This window comes from Cervus canadensis, chromosome 10 (assembly GCF_019320065.1).
Source record: "Cervus canadensis isolate Bull #8, Minnesota chromosome 10, ASM1932006v1, whole genome shotgun sequence".
Lineage (NCBI taxonomy): Eukaryota > Metazoa > Chordata > Mammalia > Artiodactyla > Cervidae > Cervus > Cervus canadensis.
In genome coordinates, this window is record NC_057395.1 from 62,415,641 (window position 1) to 62,433,138 (window position 17,498).

The 17,498-nt window shown below is 38.7% G+C and overlaps 1 protein-coding gene across 1 annotated transcript in view; it reads left to right on the plus strand.

The window, feature by feature from the left end:
- Positions 1-13,703: 13,703 nt before the first annotated feature.
- LOC122448486 (agouti signaling protein) overlaps positions 13,704-17,498 on the plus strand; it is a 108,467-nt gene continuing 104,672 nt past the window's right edge. The window contains exon 1 of the mRNA XM_043479817.1: positions 13,704-13,737. The gene's annotated coding sequence lies outside the window, so the exon portion shown is untranslated. The remainder of the gene's footprint in view (positions 13,738-17,498) is intronic.

The window sequence follows — 17,498 nt, forward strand, 5'->3', positions numbered from 1 at the left end:
AAGTTTATTTCTTTCTAATAATGAGCCACAAATTAGGTATAAAGGGTGCATTTAGTTTCAACACAAAGACTTCCCAAAAGGAGATTTTATTTTCTTCATAAGTAGAAGTTTCTAAAGACTTTAAAGACTCTTATGTCATCTGGCATGATAGTTCCAGCCAGTTTGAAAGCAGTATTTATGGAGCTCTTAGTAGCCTGGGAACCTGGGATCTAGTATTCTTTCCTTGAAACATTGGGCAAGTGAGTCCATCATTCAGACATTAGTTTATTCATGTGAATAATGACATAATTTTCTCTCTTTCCCACACTAAAAATCTATAATGACAAACAAAAAAAAAGAGGTTATTTTCATTTCAAATAAATTATTTAAAACATTTGTTTTGCACTTCTAATAAACATTAGCTCATTCATTCACCTATCTATATTTCCAAAATAGTCCAAGCCAGCATCATCTTTTCCTGGGATTCTGGAAAAGACTCCTATCAGGTCTATCTGCTTATATTCCTATACCCCACCCAATCCATTCTCCAGCAGCCAAACTTGTCTTCAAAACACAAAACAGCATTTCCACAATGATGATAACAGACTAATAGTATTCAATTAGGCCTTCTACAATTAAAAAAAAATCTGAAGCTGGACAAAATGTATGAAATGTCTTCAGATGTTGGACATATACTGCACAGGACTATGATCCTCAAGACAAGGGAAATAACCAAGGAGAACCCCATGATTGTTCTTGACTTTTGCTTGGAAGTAATTTTCAGCTAGCAGCACAGGGAGGGGGACCAGGTAGATGGTTTCAACAAGCTGAGGAAACAGAGACTGGAATTCAAAGTTATAAGACAACTGGGGTTTGTGGGACAGTGTACCATAGAAAAGAAGGAACAACAGTTCCTATGTTGTTCTTAGAAGGAACAACAGAAGTCTACACAGGGATCCCTTTGAATCTTTGCTACCTTTACTACTAGTACTAAACTACTTAGCTGCACATGCATTGGATGAGATTCCATGAGATTGAACAAAAGAGTAATTACTAAGGAAATAACACTTACCAGAGATCACATTGGGTTGCAAGTTGTTCAAGCTTCCACAAGCCAGAGTGAAGAGACATTGCTGAACATTCTGGACATTCAGTAGAGACCCCAGAAAGAGCCTGCCTTAGGAACTGCATTAACCTAATAACAGCAAATACCTAGTAAAAGCAAAACGAGAAGCGGGAGGCAGAGGATAAGATGATTGGATAGCATCGCTGACTCAATGGACATGAACCTGGGCAAACTTCAGGATATAGTGAAGAACAGGGAGGCCCGGTGTGCTGCAGTCCATGGAGTCACAGAGTCGGACATGACTTAGCAACTGAACAACAACAATAGCAAAAGAGGTTATTCTAGAGCCTTTTAAACAAAACTTGAAAACATGCCTCAAAAGGATCAAGATAATCCTAAGTAAATTAACAACAGAAAAAAAGAAGCTACTTGCTTGAATAAAACTCAACACAAGAAGAAAAAAATATCCATTCAACAACACAGCCTCATAGCCTTCCAACATACAATAAAAATTGCAAAGAAGCAGTAAAGAGTAACCCTTAACTAGGAGAAAAAAAATCAATAGAAATAGACCCCCAAAAAAACAAGATGATGCAAACAGTAGGCAAAAATTTTAAACAAATTTTTATAAATATGTTCAAGGACATACAGGAAAGTGTGACTATAATAAAAGAGAAATTCAAGAACAGAAAAAAATATCTGAGGATTTCCACTTTCTAGAAGCTGGAGAAGATGTACTTTTCTCTTTTCCTCTCACTAAATACAACTAAAAACACTGGGTAGTATATGTAAAACAAACTAGAGGACTCTGAAAGAAGGAGAGAATAAATCAGACTGACTAGGAACCTTGAGATCTGGGGACCTGAGGAAAGGCACAGTGATGAATTCCCTTGGTTTCCATTGTGTCTCACATCCCAAACAGTGACTCTGAACAGGGGGAAGGGAATGGATGTAAAGGGAGGTAAGGTTATTACACTTCATCAGAACTGGTAAAATGAAGACACCAGCAGACTGTGATGTTATGTATACAGAATCAAATACCTAGAATGACCACACAAGCTTTCCCTCTAAGACCAGGAACAAGGCAAGGATGTCCTCTCTCACCACTCGTATTTGACATAGTGCTGAAAGTTCTAGTCAGTGCAATAAGGCGAGAAAAGGAAATAAAAGACATACAGAACAGAAAAGAAATAAAAACTGTCCCTATTTGCATATGATATAAGTGTCTATGTATAAAGTTGCAAGGAATCCTCAAAAAACTTCATAAAACTATTAAGTGAATTCAGCAAGATTACAAGACAAAAGACGTAAATCAATTGTATTTCTATATACTGACTTTGGACATATGGACAACAAAATCAAAACTACGATGCCATTTATAAATGTGAAAAACAACAACAATAAAATAAAACTAGTTAGACGTAAATCTTTAACAAACCCATGTGTAAGAGTCATGTGCTGAAAACTACAAAACTGTTAAAAGAAGTCAAAGATCTAACTCTATGGAGAGACATATATTCAAGGATTAGGAGACAGCATAGTAAAGAGATCAGTTCTCCTCAAATTAATATATGTACGTGCATGCATGCTAAGTCGCTTCAGTCAGTCTGACTCTGTGACCCTATGGACTGTAGCCTGCCAGATTCCTTTGTCCATGGGATTCTTGGAAAAGTGAAAGTCGTTCAGTTGTGTCCAACTCCTTGCGACCCCATGGACTTAGATTTAGAACTTGATTCTAAGTCCATGGAATTCTCCAGGCCAGATACTGGAGTGGGTAGCCTTTCCCTTCTCTGGCGGATTTTCCCAACCTAGGCCTCCCGCATTGCAGGCAGATTCTTTACCAACTGAGCTATCAGGGAATCCCTTGGAGGAGGGTTCCTTACCACTAGCACCACCTGGGAGGCCCAAATTAGTATACAGTTTAATTCAATTCCTGTCAAAATATCACAAGTTTTGATATTGATGACAAGACCATTCTAAAATTTATATAGTAAAAGAAACTAGAATAGCTAAAACAATTTTGAAAAAGGAATAAAGTGAGAAAATGAGCCTACTTAATTTCTACACTTGTCCTGTATGTGTTCAGTGGCTCAGTTACATTCAACTCTTTGCTATCCTGTGGGCTATAGCCCCCCTGCCTCCTCTGTCCATGGGGTTCTTCTGGCAAGAATACTGGAAAAGGTTGCCATTTCCTCCTCCAGAGCATCTTCCGGGGAGGAGGAGCTAAGATGGCGGCGGAATAGGACAGGGAGACCACTTTCTCCCCTACAAATTCATCGAAAGAGCATTTGATCGCTAAGCAAACTCCACAAAACAACTTCTGATCGCTAGCAGAGGACATCAGGCGCCCAGAAAAGCAGCCCATTGTCTTCGAAAGGAGGTAGGACATAATATGACAGATAAAAACAGAGCATCTTCCTGACCCAGGGATTGAACCTGTGTCTCCTGTGTCTCCTGCATTGGAGGCAGATTACTGCTGAGCCACTGGGGAAGCCCAAGCAGTCAAGACTGTGATCATCAAATACTGGAAAACTAAAAATAACAAGAATATCTGAAGATACATTATATACAGGAAAATACTGTAAGAATTACTGACTTCTCATAAGAAAAAATACAAGCCATAAAACAATGGAATGACATTTTTAAAGTGCAGAAAGAAAAAAGTGTTAACTCAGAATTCCATATCCAATAAAAATATTCATTAAAAATTAAGATGAAATAAAGACATTTAAAAACAAATGCTGAGAGAATTTGTTGCCAATAGATTCATACAAAAATTGTAAAGGAACTTCAGGCCGAACTTGGTTCTAAAATAGGAATGAAGAGCATCTTAAATGATAACCATGTGGGTAATGGTTTTCCATATCTTAATTTCTTTTTAAAAAAAATTGACTACTTAAATAAAAAATAATAACAGTGTATTATGGGATTTATAACATATTTAGAAGCAAAACTGTGACAAAAGTGCCAAAAGACAGGAGGAAGGAAGTGGAGATGTTCTATTGTTAGGTTCTTCAGCTATACATAAAATGTTAAAAAAAAAAAGGAAAACATTGAAAGTCTAGAAATAAACCCATACATCTATAGTCAAAATCAGTTGATTTTTGATGAGAGTGCCAAGACCATTCAACAAATGGTACTGGGACAACTGGACATTCACAAGCAAAAGAATGAGGTTGGGCCCATACTTCATACCATATATAAAAATTAACTCAAAGGCCCAAAGGTAAGAGCTAAAACTATAAAACTCTTGGAATGATATGGATGAAAATTTGTATGATATTGCATTAGATACTGGTTTCTTAGATATGACACCAAAAGTACAGCAATCAAAGAAAAAATAGATAAATTAAACTTCATCAAAAATCAAAATTTGTCATACTTTAGAGGACACATAAAGTAAAATGACAACAGAATGGGAGAAGCATTTTGTAAATTATGTATCTGGTAAGGATCTAGTATTCAGAATATATAAAGAACAGCTCAACAACAAAAAGGCAAATATATCAATTTTAAAATGGGCAGAGGATTTGAATAGACTTCTCACCAAAGAAGATATGTAAATGAACAATACGCACATGAAAAGATACTCAACATCATTCATCATTAAAGTGAAAGTGAAGTCTCTCAGTCATGTCCTACTCTTTGCAACCCCACAGACTGACTGTAGCCTACCAGGCTCCTCTGTCCATGGGATTTTGAATACTGGAGTGGGTTGCCATTTCCTTCTCCAGGGGATCTTCCCGACCCAGGGATTGAACCCGGGTCTCCCGCATTGTAGGCAGACACTTTACCGTCTGAGCCACCAGGGAATTCCTCATTCATCATTAGGGAAATACAAATCAAAGTTACAATGAGATACAAACTCACGCCCACAAGAATGGTTACAGTTGGGGCTGCTCTGGTGGTCCAGTGGTTAAGAATCTACCTTGCAATGCAGGTGACAAAAAGATTGATAATTTTTAGTATATAAAATTTTTGAAGTTTTGCATGGCCAGAAAAAAATTCCATACAGTAATAATGCAACTTGTATACAGAGTGAAAATATTTGCAACATATTCCACAGACAAAGGGCTGATATTCCTGGTATATAAAGAATTGGTAAAAACTGAGTGACAAAGGAACAAAGACCTGAGAATAAGATAAAGAAAAAAGAGAAACAGCCTAAACAGACTTTGCACACACAACACACACACACACAAAAGATACAAAAATGGCCCATAGGTTTCCCTGGTGATCTAGCAGTTAAGAGTCTGCCTGCCGGTGCAGGGAACATGGTTTTTCTCCCTGGTCTGGGAAGATTCCACATCCTGTGGGGCAACTAGGCCGGTGCTCTGCAGCTACTGAGCCCATGCACATCTACTACTGAACCCTGTGTGCCCTAGAGCCCAAGCTCCACAACAAGAGAAGCCACAGGAATGTGAAGCCTGTGCATTGCAACTAGAGAGTAGCCGCCATCTCCACAGCTAGAGAAAACCTGTGTATAGCAACAAAGACCCAGTGCAGCCAAAAATAAATAAATAAATATTTTTTAAAATGACCCTCAAACATACGAAAAATATGCTAGCAGGTCTAAATTATTTCAAAATTAAAAAGATTTTAAATATATGAATGGTGTGGTAGGCAAGATTCAACATGGCCCCTATGACCTTTTTCCCTTAGGGATTTTGCTGATGCAATTAAGATTACTAATCAGTGACCTTAAATGTTGATGTTTTTCAGGTCGTGTTGTTTAGGGAATAAGTTTTATCCAACATTTTTGTTACACCACCACCCCCAAGGACTGTAGCCCATGAGGGTCCTCTGTCCATGGGATTTCCCAGGCAAGAATACTGGAGTGAGTTGCCATTTCTATCTCCAGAGGATCTTCCCAACCCAGGGATTGAACCCACGTCTCCTGCATTGGTGGGTTTCCCTGGTGGCTCAGCTGGTAAAGAATCCACCTGCAATGTGAGAGACCTGGGTTTGATCCCTGGGTTGGGAAGATCCCCTGGAGAAGGAAAAGGCTACCCACTCCAGTATTCTGGCCTGGAGAATTCCATGGACTGTATAATCTATGGGGTCACAAAAAGTCAGACATGACTGAGCTACTTTCACTCCTGCACTGGCAGGTGATGCTTTATTTCTGAGCCATCAGGAGCCTAACCTAATCATGGGAACTCTTTAAAAGCAGAGAATTTTCTTCCTCTGGTGGCAGAAGGAATCAGAGAGATTTGAAATGTGAGGGGGATTCTGCAGCTGGCCATGGAGTCTTGCCTACCACAGTGTGAGGTCCACAAGAGAAGTAATACTTGCAGCCTCCAGGAGGTGAGAGGAGCCACCAGTTAAGAACCAGCAAGGAAGTAGGAAACTCACTCCTATATTTGTTAAGGAGCTGAATTCTGCTAATGACCTGAATGAACCTGGAAGCCAACTTCCCTGATCAAGCCTCCAGATGAGAAGGCAAGCAGCCAAAACCTTGATTTCAACCCTGTGAAACCCTTAGCAGTGAATCCAGCTATTTACTGTGCCATCCTGCCAATGGAAGAACCACGAGCTGCTAAATTTGTGGTAATTTATTATATAGCAGTAGAAAGCTAATACAGATGGACTAAACATACCAATGTCAGGATGAAAAAGTAAGACCAAACTGTGTGTTTATAAAGGATATACATGTATAAGAACACAGAGTAAAAAAGAGGCACAATACTAATAGTAACCATTAACAAAGTTGAAATAGCTGTATTAACATCTGATAAAGTAGACTTCAGGATAGAGAAGCATTACCAAGGTAAAAAAAAGAACATTTCTTAAGGATTAAATGGTCTACTCATCAAAAAGATACACAGTTCTAAATGTGTATTCACATGATAAGAAAGTTTCTAAATATATGAAGTGAAAACTGGTGAATGGAAGGAGAAAGTAGACATACAATTATAGCTGGAGTTCTCAATAACCTCCTCTTAACTGATAAACATTCAGTCATAAAAAAAGTGAGGAGAACGTGAGTAACACAATGTAAACCAACTGGACCCAATTGCCATGTATTGAACTCTCCTCCCAGAACTGAAGAATACATATTCTTTTGTTCATCTGGAATAGTTCATCTGGAATATTCATTAATATAGGCTATACAGTAAACCATATCAGAGTGTGTTTGGTCGCTTAGTTGTGTCTGACTCTTTGCAGTCCCATAGACTGTAGACTGCCAGACTGGTCTGTCCATGAAATTATCCACAGCAAGAATATTGGAGTGGGTTACTATTTCCTACTTCAGGAGATCTTCCCAACCCAAGGATCCAACTCGTGTCTCTTGCGTCCCCTGTACTGGCATGTGGATTCTTTACCACTGTGCCAACTGGAAGTCCCCATAATAAACCATAAACAAGTATTAATACATTTTCATAGTTAGAAATAATAGAGAATATGACATATTACCTATTATACAGCCACAACAGAATTACATTAAAAATTAAAAATGAGGATTTCCCTGGTGATCCAGTGGTTAAGAATCTGCCTGCCAATGAAGGGGACGTGAGTTTGGTCCTAGGTCCAAGAAGATTCCACATACCGCAGGACAACTAAGCCTGTGCACCACAACTGCTGAGCCCACACTGTCTAAAGCCCATGGTCCACAACAAGAGAAGCCAACACACTGAGGAGCCCATGCACCAAAACTGGAGAGTAGCTCCTGCTTCCCCCAACTAGAGAAACCCTGCGTGCAGCAGCAAAGACCCAGAACAGTCAAATGTAAGTGAATAGATTATTTTTAATCAATAATGAAAAGTTATCTAGGAAATCTCCAAATACCTTTATATTAGGCAAACATAACTCTTCCTAATCCATGGGGCAAAGAGAAAATCTAAAGAAATCAGAAAATATTTTGAAGAGAATGATAGTTAAAACCATGTATCAAAAGTTTGAGATGCAGCTGTGCAGTTTTTAGAGAGAAATTTATCTCTAAATGCTATATTCGAAAGGAAGAAAGGTGTAAAATCAAATGATCTAAACTTCCACATTAAGCTAAGAAAAAAAGAGAGCAAATTAAACCCAGAGTAAGCAAAAGGAAGAACACTATAAATGTAAGAATGGAAAACAGTGCAACAGAAAATAGACAAAAATTAGAAAATTTGTGAAATAAAAAGTTGGTTCTTTGAAAAGATTAACAAAATTGATAATGTCTAGCAAAACTGATTAAGAAAAAACTCAAATTGCTACTATTAGGAATGAAAGAGAAGATACTTGGATCCCACCTAAAAATATAATAACCAAAATAAAAAACTCATTTTGGGGCTTAATAGTATCAATAGAATAAAAATTACAGAGGAAAGAGCCTGTGAATTTGAAACTAGATCAGTAGAACTTATCCAATCTGAGCAAGAGAGGAAAACTATATTAAAAAATTAGCAGAGCCTCAGGGGGCCATATCAAAAGGTCTAGTATTCATATTACTGGAGTTCCAGAAGAAGAGGGGAAAAAGTGCAGTACAGAAAAAATACTTGAGGAAAAATAGCTAAGAACTTAAGTTTGATGAAAGATAATCATCTACAAACTCACAAAGTTCAGCAAATCCCAAACAAAATATACCAAAAGAAACCCATGACATGACACTTCATAATCATACTGCTGAAAATTAAAGAAAAAAATGCTGAAAGCAGAGTAAAAATGAAATATTTCTTATAGAAGAACTATGATTTGAATAGCAGTGGTTTTCTCATCAGAAATTATGGAGGACAAAAGGAAGTGAAACAAAAATTTTAATGTGCTAAATGAATGTGCTAAATGAAATGTCACCATAGAATTCTATATCCAGAAGAAACATCCTTGAGCAATGAAGGTAAAATACATTCTCAGATGAAGACAAACTAAAAGAATACATTGCCAGTAGACCTGTTCTAAAAGAATTACTAAAGAAAATTCTTCAGAGTGAAGGGAAATGATACCAAAAGGAAATTGGGAACATCAGGAGTGAAAGAAGAGCAACAGAAATGGTAAATATTTGGGTAAATATAATAGACCATTCTTCTATTCTGAGTTGTTTAAAATGTTTGATGTTTGAAAGCAACAATTATGATATTGTCTCATAGGATTTTCTATGTATATATATCAATAATATAGAAGACAATCACATCATAAAGCAGGCAGATTAAAGGGACTGATATAGTGAGGTTTCTACACTGAATTGGTAAAACTCCAATTATAAATGCACTGTGAAAGTTAAATACTTATCCTGTAACCCCTATAGCAACCATACATGTACATAAAAACTATTGTGGGTTCAAAAAAGCCCACAATAGATAAAATGGATACTGGAAAAAAATTCAAATAACCCAAAAGAAGGCAGGGAAGGAGAAAGAGAGGGACAGAAAAATGAGGAAACAAGTAGAAAACAAATAACAAAATGGTAAATCTAAGTTCAAATATATTCATTATTACCTTAAATGTAGAAAGTTCAAATGTACCAATTAAAACAGAGTTTCTTGGAATGGATGTTTTTAAATGGCTCAACTATATGCTATCTTGGAGAAGGAAATGGCAACCTACCCCAGTATTCTTGCCTGGAGAACTCCATGGACAGAGGAGCCTGGTGGGCTATAGTCCGTGGGGTTGCAAAGAGTTGTACATGCCTGAGCACCTGAGCAACTAACACAACACTGTATGCTGTCTACAAATAAAGCTCATTTCAAATATAATGATATAGCTAGGTTAAAAGAAAAAGGATGGAAAAAAATATAACAGGAGAACACTACTCAAAAGAAATCCCAGTGGCCATTTTCATATCAGACAAGTTGTTATCTGAAGAAATAATTGGGCTTCCCTGGTGGCTCAGCAGTCAAGAATCCACCTGCCAAGCAGAAGACACGGGTTCAATCCTTGGGTCAGGAAGACCACCTGGAGAAGGAAATGGCAACCCGCTCCAGTATTCTTTCCTGGGAAATCCCATGGACAGAGTAGCCTGGCAGGCTACAGTCCATGGAGTCACAAAATAGTCAGACACAACTGAGCGACTAAACAACAACATATGCTGTCTACAAAAAAAGCTCATTTTAAATATAATGATATAGCTAGTTTAAAAGTAAAAGAATGAAAAATAGATAACAGGCAAACACTACCCCAAAGAAATCCCAGTGGCCATATTCATATCAGACAAACTATCATTCAATGAAATAATAGCTAAGAACTGTGTCACCTCAGAGTAAAGAAATTACCCGGGATTAAGAGGGGCATTACATAATGATAAAAAGGTAAATTCACCAAGAATATATAATAATCCTCAATGTGTATATACCTAATAGAAGAGTTTCAAAACACGTGAAGCAAAACTGATAGAACTGAAAAGAAAAACAGGTAGTTCCACAATTATAATTGGAGTATCAACACTCTTTTCTCAGTAATTGATATAAATACTAGACAAAAAATTAATAAGCATAAAGAACTCAACCAAATGGACTTAATTGCTGTTTATAGACTACTTCATCCAACAACAGCAAAATAAATATTTTTTTAAGTGTGCATGGAAAAACTAATCAGCTTTCTCGATCCTTGGCGGATGAAATCAGACGCCAGGCCCGGCGTCCCGTGTGCCGAGGGGACGGCTGGCCTGGCGGTGAGTGGGGCCGGGCCCCTGCGAACAGAGGTTCGAGGCCAGCAACGCCCCGCGCCGCATCCTCAGATGGTTCCTGGAACTGGCTCTGAAGTCGGCGGCGGTGGCTCGGGGACAGAGGCTCTGTTGGCGAGACTTTTCTGCCTGGGCCCGCCCCTAGGGGCCGCCGTCCCGCAGGCCGGATCAGGCCGGACCGGGGTTCCGCTGGGGTCTTGGGCAGGCGCTCCCTCTGCACAGCGCTGGGGACCCGGGTCAGGTCGACTCGCAGCCACTTTCCAAAAAGAATATGGGGGAAAAAATCAGATTCATGTCATGTATGCCAAGGTCTTCATACTGCATTAGAGGACAAAGAATTTTGATTATCTTGTAAGGAATTTGGATGTATGAATAAGAGCAGTATTAGGTCATATGAACCACCAGCCAGAGAACTCGGTGTGTAAATCACAATTCACCTCTCTCTAAGGCCTATTACCACAAGCCTTGATCAACCTGTGGATGAAATGGAAGATAAAAGAGTTCCTGGATCTAATGCCTGGTGCTCCTCCTGCCGAAAACTGCCATTTGAATTCATCAGATCCAAATTCTGATGCCCCTCCAGAATACAATTCCCATTTTGTACCTGGGCCCCCTGGACCAGCTGTCCCTCCAAGTGCATACACCCCAGGAGACTTGCCTGTGGGATACTACAGCCCATAGCAACTCAGGACCCTTCTTTCATACCTGCCAACTGGTGGCACCCATCCTGGCTGGTACCCTTCGCCAATTGGGCTGCATACATGTTCTTCAGCATTTTGAGCCTCTAGAAATTGGAGGTGCAGTGTCCTCCTGGCATGACCGTTGGCTGAACACTGGAACATGTGCAGGGTGGTGTACAGCCTCCAAAACCAGAAGAAAGAAGATACGATAGGAGTGCTTGGGCCATGTTCTACCTATGGCTGTGGTTCAGATTCTGGTTTTGAGTACCTGCCTGGAAATGGATATCAGGGAGAGATTGTGCCGTTTTCTTCACTGATTGCTTTATAACATTCTAAGAGAGAATGTGTTCATATTTTTTGCATTTTTAAGAGGTCACTTTATAATCAGTTGAGAGAACAGGAGTGAGAAACGTATTATCTTTATCCTGACAAAGCTGTTGAGAGGACCTGGCTGTGTTCTTTGGGAACACAGTAAGTCCCCTACATGCAAACCTTCATGTTATGAACTTTCAAAGATGTGAACATGCATTTGGTTCCTGTGTTCTCCACGCCAAGTATGAGTGAAATTGCAGCTTGCCCTCTGTCTCCTATTGCTGATGATCCTTCAGCTCTACCGCCTCCTGCCTCCTCTCCCTCCTCCAGTTAGTAACTCTTCTTGCCTGTTCACTCGATGGCAGCCCCTATACGCCAACTGTCATACTGACTACTGCACTTTTTGAGGTACTGTACTGTAAGATTAAAATGTTTTCTTAAAAAAAAACTACTCAGATGTACATAGAAAGGATAATCAAGATAGGCCATATGCTGGGTTATAAAATTAACCGTTAACAAACTTTAAAGTTGGCGTCAGTCATGATGGATGGCAACACCAACTGGATGGACATGAGTTGGTGATGGACATGGAAGCCTGTCGTGCGGCAATCCATGGGGTCACAGAGAGTTGGACACGATTGAGTGACTGAACTGAACTGAAACTTAAAAGAATTTAAATCATGCAAAGTATATTTTCTGACCATAATGGAATTAGATTAGAAACCAAAACCAAAAAGATAACAGGAAAATCTTCAAATATTTAGATAGTAAACAACATGCTTCTAAATAATCAGAAAGTCAAAGAGTGTCAGGTGAAATTATAAAATATTTTTACTGAACAAAAATAATACAGCAAATCAAAGATTTTACAATGCAGTGCTTAGAGGGAAATTTATAGCATTAAATGCTTATATTAGAAAAGAAGAAAAGTCTCAAATAAATAAACTAAGCTTTCACTTTAAGAAACCAGAGATGAACAAACTAAACCCAAGGCAAGTAGAAGGAAGGAAACAGTAAAGATAAGAGCAGGAATCAATGGAATTGAAAACAGAAAAAAGCAAGATAAAAAGCTAGTTCTTTGAAAACAGCAATAAAATTGATCTAGCAAGACCAACAAAAAGAAAAAAGAAGATACAAATTACCACAATCAGTAATGAAAGGGATTATATGTTTTTTAAAAATAGTATTATTTATTTATTTATTTTTGGCTGTGCTGAGTCTTTCTTGCTGTGCGGGCTTTTCTCTATTAATAGTTGCGGTGAGTGAGGGCTGCTCTCTAGTTGTGGGGCTCGGGCTTACTGTGGTGGTTTCTCTCGTTGCAGAGCAAGGGCTCTATGGCACATGGGCTTCAGTAGTTGCAGCACATGGGCTCAGTAGTTGTGGCCCCCGGGCTCTAGAGCACAGATTCAATACTTGTGGGCTTAGTTTCTCTGTGGCACGTGGGATCCTCCTGGATCCAGGATTGAACCTGTGTCTCTGACATTGGCAGGAGGATTCTTTATCACTGACCCCCCAGGAAAGCCTGGGATTATACATTTTTAAAAGAGAATAAAAATTGCAGACATTTAAAAGATAGTAAGGGAAAACTATGAACAACTCTATGCACATACATTTGATGACTCAGATGAAATGGACTCATTCCTTGAAAGCCACAAAACTCACTCAAGATGAAATAGATAACCTCAGTATTTCCATAACTATTAAGGACATTGACTGAAAGGAGTCTCCTCTCCCAAATGTTTTAGCTTACATACTGTACTATTCCATTTGTATCACATTTTCAAAAAGACAAAAAACTATAGTGATAAAAAATGAGTGGTTGCCAGGGGTTAGTGAGGGATGAGGGTAGGGTGGGGAATATGACTACAAAGCAATAGCATGAGGGAAATTTCTGGGGTTATGGAACTGTTCTGTATTCCATTTATGAATCTATACATGTGTTAAAATGAACTGTATACACAAAAAAGTCAATTTAACTGTATGTTTGCTTAAAACAATTTTTTTTCCCCCATATAATTAGGACTCCTTGAGCAAATGGCTGATTCCAGAACTGGGGCACAGGAGGTACAAGATGAGCCTGGAACATCTTCTTGTACTATAAAGTAAGGAATTACTCAAAATAAAAATGGGTACCTGTCCTGAGGGCAAATGAGCTAACTTGAAGGAGTTCCTACTAACCATATCTTGAAATTTTAGCACCAAAATAATTAAAGATGGTAATAATTATAAACCATTAAAAATAGAAATTTATGAATCTCAACTTATAGCAAATAAATACATATATTTCTACATGCATACGTACATACTGTTGCTTATAATAGAATGTCTAATGCTTTTGGCTAAATATAGAGGGAATGCTGAGGTTGTGAAGTCTTATTTTGCAGTCGTCATAACAAAGATGGACTCAGGCAAGACTGTCAGTGAATATTAAATCTAGGAGTAAATCTTTTTGAGGTACAGGATATTTGCATGATCTTACAGTGTGTCCCATAGATGGTTACCAGGTTAAAATTAGTAATTTCTCAGTGGAGAAATCAAACAATTTGACCTGGTGATTACAACATCACCAATAAGGGTTAGATGGCTATTGTGTGCCTTACGCGTATGCATGCTAAGTCACTTCAGTTGTGTCTGACTCTTTTGCGACCCTACAGACTGTAGCGTGCTAGGCTCCTCTGTCCATGGAGTTCTCCAGGCAAGAATATTGGAATGGGTTGCCATTCCCTTATCCAGAGGCTCTTCCCAACCCAGGGATTGAACCTGGGTCTCCAGGTTCGATTACAGGCAGACTCTACAGTCCGAGCCTAGAAAATATTCAGCGTATATATTTGTATATAAATAATTCCTACTCAATAATAAAAAGACAAACAAGCCCAATTGAAAACGGGGGAAAAAATGAGACAAGTGCTTCATAAAGGAAAATGTACAGGTGGACAATTAACATATGAAAAAATTCTCAACATCATTATGCATCAAGAAAACAAACCACAATGAGATACCATTTTACACCCACTAGAATAACAGCAACAAAAAACAAGAAAGAAAAACTGTCATTTCCAAGTGCTGGTGAGGATGTGCAGCAAACAGAACTTTCATAAATTGCTGATGGGAATGTAAAATGATTTAATTGAATTCTGTCCCTACCAAAAAAAAAAAACAACCTGGATTGCCAGTGTTCATGAAAATGTAAACTAGCCAGATATGCTGTAAAGAGCACTGGGAAAGAAATCAAAAGCTCCCAAGAATAGTTCACAATTCTGCCACTACTGCTAAGTAAATCACTTAGTTGCTCTGGGTTGAGGGGTTTTTTAATATGTAAAATGAAAGATATACACTAAATTATCTCCTCGAGCTCTTCCAATAATACAGTTCCATGAGGTAGTTGTTATTCAGTTGCTAAGTCATGTCCAAGTCTTTGCAACCCCATGGACTGCAACACGCCAGACTTTCCTGTCCTTCACCATCTCCCAGAGTTTGCTCAAACTCATGTCCATTGAATTGGTGATTTCAAATTCAGTGGGATGACTGTGCAGGTCAGAAAAGAAAGATAACTTACAAAGGAAAGAAAATTCTTTTGTGTGCATCACACTCTGTACTAATTACTTTACAAAGCTATCTCATTTATGATGTAAATTTACTATTCCCATTTTTAAAATTTAAATATTTATGTAGAGGAGAAATTGAGGCTCACAGAGTCTACGTGATTTGGAAGCCCATATTCCTTTCACATCCCATCTCATCTTTGTCTAGGGAGTTAAATTCTTCTATGGATTTTTCTTATTCCTTCCACAGATGTTTCCTTGACCACCCTGGTCCAGGGTGATTTCCTCTTTTTCAGAGTTTCTCTGGTACCTATCACCCATACTTCCAATTTCATACCTATAACTTTATGCAGGGTTGGATATATTTGATTCACTTATTAATCTGTAAGCATTTATTGAACAGCCACCATAAAGCTCTGCTAGACAGTGGGGATCCACAAATAAATAAGACACAGTCCCTGCCCTCAAGAGTTAAAATTTAGTGAAGGAGACAATCAGCAATCTATTAACACCCTGACCTATTTTAAGAGTAAACCACTTTCTCTACAAAACAAACAGACATACCACTGATGAGTCTGAAAGCCACAAGACTACATGTTAAGGGAAAGGGGAATTTTTAATTACTGAATTACAATAGCAAATATTCCATAAGCATTGAGGGCAAAACAAAGAGGTGGTAATAATTGACTGAGAAACTTAAATTCGAAGCAGTAGCACTTTTCCCAGCCAGAGGGTATGGATGTGAGCCAAGCTCCCAGCTCTGTGGCAGTCCAGAATGACTGGTAGCACACTGCTGTCTTCTTAACACATCTTATCTATTGTTGATAACTAGGCATGGCTTTAGGAACAAGCCTATCTATTCCAGCCAATGTTATAGCTAGTTACACCACTGACAATGTATTTCTAAGGTAGTCTTCTTGAGTGCAATGACAGTTTTCTGACAAATGGGGCAAGTCCACAGATAAAAATTATGTGAGCAAAGTCTGGTACATAGAAAAGATTCTCCTCTGCTTTGGTTTCTTCCTGGTTCTTGTAGTCAGTCTGGATCTTTCTCTCTAGAAATGTTAAGTTATATTTTTTTTCTTCAGTGTCATACTCTGGGATACTGAGTTAATTTATTCCAATTTAATTTAATGAGCACTTTCAATATGCAAAGCAATATGGTTGTTACTTAAAGGAAATAAACACGAATAAGAAAGGATTCCTTCAAAGAGTTGAGAGTCATGTAAATAATTATCTAGGCTATCAGTCTGTTCAGTCGCTCAGTCGTGTCTGACTCAGTGATTCCATGAATAACAGCACGCCAGGCCTCCCTGTCCATCACCAACTCCCAGAGTTTACTCAAATTCATGTCCATCGAGTCAGTGATGCCATCCAGCCATCTCATCCTCTGTCGTCCCCTTCTCCACCTGCCCCCAATCCCTCCCAGCATCAGGGTCTTTTCCAATGAGTCAACTCTTCGCATGAGGTGGCCAAAGTATTGGAGTTTCAGCTTCAGCATCAGTCCTTCCAATGAACACCCAGGACTGATCTCCTTTAGGATGGACTGGTTGGATCTCCTTGCAGTCCAAGGGACTCTCAAGAGTCTTCTCCAATACCACAGTTCAAAAGCATCAATTCTTTGGCACTCAGCTTTCTTCACAGTCCAACTCTCACATCCATACATGACCACTGGAAAAACCATAGCCTTGACTAGATGGACCTTTGTTGGCAAAGTAATGTCTCTGCTTTTTAATATGCTGTCTAGATTGGTCATAACTTTCCTTCCAAGGAGTAAGCGTCTTTTAATTTCATGGCTGCAATCACCATCTGCAGTGATTTTGGAGCCCAAAAAGATGAAGTCTGACACTGTTTCCATTGTTTCCCCATCTATTTGCCATGAAGTAATGGGACCAGATGTGCCATGATCTTAGTTTTCTGAATGTCGAGCTTTAAGCCAACTTTTTCACTCTCCTCTTTCACTTTCATCAAGAGACTTTTTAGTTCATCTTCACTTTCTGCCATAAGGGTGGTGTCATCTGCATATCTGAGGTTATTGATATTTCTCCTGGCAATCTTGATTCCAGCTTGTGCTTCCTCCAGCCCAGCATTTCTCATGATGTACTCTGCATATAAGTTAAATAAGCAGGGTGACAATATACAGCCTTGACGTACTCCTTTTCCTATTTGGAACCAGTCTGTTGTTCCATGTCCAGTTCTAACTGTCAAGAGGCAGGTCAGGTGATCTGGTATTCCCATCTCTTTCAGAATTTTCCACAGTTTATTGTGATCCACACAGTCAAAGGCTTTGGCATGGTCAATGAAGCAGAAATAGATGTTTT